The following is a 5126-nucleotide window of genomic DNA, read 5'->3' as shown; positions in this document are numbered from 1 at the left end:
CCGCTGCCGGCTCCACCGCTGTCTGGGAGGCCGCACGGCAAACAACCGGTGGATCCGTCGGAGCCGCCGGCCATGGACGAGGCCGAAGCACGGCTGCTTCTCCAAGTCGCCTCACTGGTGCGTCGCCGTCTTGAGAGGGCGACCTCGGGAGATCGGCGCTGCCAGCTCGGCAGCTCTAGACGCCGAGGCCACAAGAGCCGCGCCCACCGGGTGGGTGCGCGAAGGCGGCACCGGGCCACTAAATCAATTGCTCCTGGAAGTCCAGGCGAAGTTGCGGGCCAAAGGCGACGCCCTTCAGTCCTGCACCAGAGCACACCTGGCCGCGCGAATGGCCGTCCGAGTAAGTTTCTTCTCCTTCTTGATTCTTGTTTGTCTCTGTGGGGGCGCGCCAGCGCACCCACTAGGTGTAGTCCCCGAGTTCCGGGCCGGCTGCTGAGCAGGCGGTTCAGAACTCCCTCTAGCGAGTTCCAAACACTAACTTCGTCTTCAATGACTTACTGCAGGAGTATCACAACCTCTGCACCACTGCCTTCAACCGCAATGTTGAGGAGTTGAGCAAGCGGGCTGCCGACTTGTCGGAAAGCCAGAGTGAGTTCTTCTTCTTTGCGGGGGCGCGCTGGCGCACCCCCGGGCTGTAGTCCCTGAGATTCGGGCCGACTGCTGAGCAGTCGGGCCGGATCTTCCCGCGATCTTCTTTCCTGACGACTGATTTGTTTTCTCTTTCGATTTCCAGGAGCCAACGCCGCTCTTCAGGAGTAGCTGGGCGAGGCCAATACCGCCCGTCGCGCCAAGGAGGAGGAGTGTGATAGGCTCGCCACGGAGCGCGACCTGCTGGCGGTGCAGCTGGCCGAGCAGAAGGAGATGCTCAAGAAGGCGCAGGACGAGGCCGAGAAGAAGGAAGCCGCTCTCCTGGCCGAGTTCGAGAGCGAGCGCTCCTCCTGGACTAACAGGGAGGCGATGCTGACCTCCGGCTTCCACGAGATCGAGGATATTGTGGATGGTACGTTTCTTTCGCTTCTTCGCGCTTCCGACTATGTGTCGGGCCGACTTCTGATTTTTCGACTTTCTTCTTTTTTGTCTTGGCAGACTTCTTCCCTGGTCACTCGCAGGCGGTCCCTCTGAGGCTGCTCATGAGGCGCGAAGGGCGAATGGTGAGGAGATCGCCGCCAATGCCCCCCGAACCGTTGATGAACAGCTCCTGAGCATTGAAGCCCATCTTCGTCCGGTCCACCGGCAGATGCGCTGGCTTCAGCATGCCGGCGCCCAGGCGGTTGCCGCTTTGTGGCCAGATATGCCGGCTCTACGCACCGCCAGTCGGACCGCCGACTGGCTGGAAGTCGCTGTCGGCCGTCTTGAGGCCTGGAAGGGCTCCTCGGCCCGGGCCGGAGCACGCGGGCCTTGGAGTTCGTCAAGGCGTGGTATCCAGGGCTGGACCTGGACCGCCTGGCCGCGTTCCGGTCAGAAGCCCAGGCCGAACTGGAGGCCGTGCTGGACGCCCTTATCGAGCGTGCGGCGGCCATCGCCGAGTACACAGACACCAGCGTCTTCGTGCCCGAGCGGGCTGAAGGCGGCGAGAAAGTGCCGGCAGAGTCGTTCGGGATGAACCCGGAGTATGGCGAGGACTCGGCGGAGGTGATCGACTCCAGCACTGAGGAGGAGGACAAGGCGGAGGCCGAAGGCGAGGCGAAGGTGCCAGAAGACGGAGCAGGCGGCCAGCCTCAGCTCGACCGTGCCTCCAGCAATGAGCCGCGTCAAGAGAAAACGACTGCCGCCGGAGGCGATCAAACCGAGACCGCCCAGGCGACTGCCCCAGCACCTGACACCGCCGTCTCCTCCGATCCTCCAATCCCAGATGCCGCCTCCTAGGCTGCTTTTTCGCCTCTGTTTGTCTGTCTTAGTAATCTTTTGAAAACTTTGTTAGATTCGAACAATTCCACCCGCGGGGTGTATCTTGAACTTCTATTCGAAGATTCGGCCAAGGGCCTATGTAAATATTAATCCGCTTTCCGTCTTTCCTTGCTTACTGCTCTTTAGGCTTTTCCTTTTGCCGCCTTCCCTTAGTCGTTGCCTTGTCAGTTGAGCAGCCGCTCTGCGGACTGCCGCTGGGTCAAGCGCTTGGCTACTTCGGGAAGTCAAGGACTTGGCCGTTTAGAGTTTCTTTAGCAAGTCGGATAGAAAGCGACATGCTGACTACCCAAGAGTCGGCCGTCCTTAATAGATGCTAATAAAGACGGCGAGCCGGCTACTCATGAGTCGGCCTTCCGCTTTAGAAATGCTGGAGGCCGTCTTATGCTATGTTCGTGCTTTAGGTCCTTAGCCATTTTTCGTGTGGGTGCCCGTTCTTCGTCACTCCTGCCTGCCTCACAGTCGCTCTGCGAGCTGCGGCTTTGCCAGGAGGCGGATTGGGCACCGCACACTATTTGTCTGACTGCGGGAAGCTTCTCATAGCGCAAGGCGGCGAGTACCCGGGCCGACTAGTCAAGCCCGGTGCCAAGCGGCTTGTAATGAAAGTAATGTACTCAGAGGCATAATTCTTATCGTACAGATAACAAAAAGGGCAGTCCCTGAGCTCGTCTCGGGGGGCCCAAAGTCTTAGTACTTTAATACAAAGGGGTAGTGTGATACATACTGCATTAACTGTAAAATCTTCGAAGAAGATTTGCATTCCACGGGCGCTCTGTCTCTTTGCTGGAATCGTCCCTCTTGCGCGCTCGGGGCTTCTGGGCGTCAATCAAATAGTAGGCGTCATTCCCTAGCACCTTGCTGATGATGAAGGGGCCTTCCCAAGGTGTCGACAGCTTGTGCTGGCCGGCTGTTCGTTGGATCAGCCGGAGCACAAGGTCGCCTTCTTGAAAGGATCTTGGCCTGACCTTCCTGTTGTAGTACCGACGCAGACTCTGCTGGTAGATGCTGGACCGGCTGAGTGCCAACAGCCGGCCCTCTTCCAGCAGATCGACGCCGTCTTGACGTGCTTCTTCTGCTTCTTCCTCGGTGTACATGGTGACTCGCGGTGAGTCGAACTCTATGTCCGTTGGGATGATGGCTTCGGCGCCATAGACGAGGAAGAATGGTGTGAAGCCGGTTGACTTGTTTGGAGTCGTGCGCAGACTCCAGAGGATGGCTGGCAGCTCCTCGAGCCAACAGCCGGTAGATCGCTCCAGCGGTATGACGAGTCGAGGCTTGATGCCGGATAAGATGAGGCCATTTGCTCGCTCCACCTGGCCGTTTGACTGCGGGTGGGCAACGGACGCTAAGTCCAGTCGGATGCCCTGTGTCACACAGAAACGGGCCAAGGCGCCTTTGGCAAAATTCGTGCCATTGTCGATGATGATGCTGTGTGGGATGCCGTACCGAGTTGTGATGTCAGCGATGAAGGTCACTGCAGTCGGACCATTCAATTTCTTGATGGGTTTCACCTCCACCCACTTGGTGAACTTGTCCACAGCGACAAGTAGGTGAGTCAAACCACCTCGTGTCGTCTTGAATGGTCCCACCATGTCCAGGCCCCAGACCGCAAAGGGCCAGGCGATGGGGATAGTCTTGAGTGCAGAAGCCGGCTGAAGTGGCTTGGAACGAAAAATCTGGCACCCCTTGCACTTTTGGACTAATTCTTTGGCCTCTTCCAGAGCGGTTGGCCAGAAAAACCGTGCCGGAAGGCTTTGGTGACGAGTGCCCTGGAGGCCGTGTGGTGACCGCACTCGCCTTCGTGGATGTCTCTGAGGATTGCCTGACCTTGTTCTGCTTCGACGCAGCGTTGGAAGACACCGGTAATGTTGCACCTGACCAGCTCTCTGTTTACTATGGTGTAGGCCGCTGCTCGGCGTTGCACTTGTCGAGCCAAGATTTCGTCAGTTGGCAGCTCTCTGTTTACTAAGAATCTGAGGATGGGCTGGGCCCATGAAGGTGCTGCTATTTCTTTAACTGCCACTAGCGCGACTTGGATAAGGGCGGCCGTGCTGGGAGGCGGCGGGTTGGAGTCCGCAGCCGCTTGCTGATTTGACAAAGTCTCGGGGCCAACTGGAGCAGTCCCCGGGCCAAGCTCTGGAGTCTTCGATCTTGCTACTACAGTCCCCGGGCCGGGTTCTGAAGTCCCCGGGCCGGCTTCGACTGTATGTTTCTTGGAGTCGGATCCGTCCTCCTCGGGCAGAGCCGGCACATAGATTGAATCTGATTCTGGTGACGGCTTGATAGAAGGCTTGAGGAGGCGCCGGAGGGCAACACCAGATGGTATTGCCTGGCGTGTGGAGCCGATTCGTGCCAAGGCGTCTGCTTGGTCGTTGTCGTTCCTCGGCACGTGGAGGAACTCGCACCCCTCGAAGTATCCGCTAAGTTGCTGGACGAGGAAACGGTAGCTCGCCATATTTGCGTCCTTGGCGTCCCAATCGCCAGATGATTGCTGGACCACCAAGTCAGAGTCGCCATAACACAGGATCCGGCGAATTGCGAGTTCTTTGGCAAGCCGGAGCCTGTGGATGAGCGCCTCGTACTCGGCCACGTTGTTGGAGGCGGCGAAGTGGATCTGTAGCGCATATCTAAGCTTGTCGCCCTTGGGGGAAGTGAGGACGACGCCGGCTCCCAGGCCGGTGCGCATCTTGGAGCTGTCGAAGTGCATCCGCCAATGGGTGGAGTCGGGCGCTGGTGGCAGATACTGGGTCTTGGCCCAGTCAACGAGGAAGTCGGCCAGTGCTTATGACTTGATGGCGGTGCAGGGCTCGTAGTAGATGGTGTAGGGAGCCAGGTCGATGGCCCATTTGGCCACCCGGCCAGAAGCATCTCGGCTTCCAATGATCTCGGCCAGTGGAGCTGTGCAGACCACGGTGATTGGATGCTCCTGGAAGTAAGGCTTCAATTTCTTGGCGGCGAAATGCACGCCGTAGCACATCTTCTGGTAATGGGGGTAGTTCTGCTTGAAGGTCGACAGCACCTCGCTCAAGTAATATACCGGTCTCTGGACGGGTAGCGCCTTGCCTTCCTCCTTGTGCTCGACTACAATGACCGTGCTGACTACTCGGCTGGTGGCGGCAATGTATAGGAGCATGGGCTCTTTGGGAGTCGGAGCCACCAGCACAGGGGGAGTAGTCAACATCTTCTTTAGTTGGAGAAAAGCCTCGTCCACCTTGGGAGTC

Source organism: Triticum aestivum, chromosome 2B, assembly GCF_018294505.1.
Source record: "Triticum aestivum cultivar Chinese Spring chromosome 2B, IWGSC CS RefSeq v2.1, whole genome shotgun sequence".
Lineage (NCBI taxonomy): Eukaryota > Viridiplantae > Streptophyta > Magnoliopsida > Poales > Poaceae > Triticum > Triticum aestivum.
The sequence above is the reverse complement of the archived record's forward strand: the minus strand, read 5'-3'. Positions refer to the sequence as shown.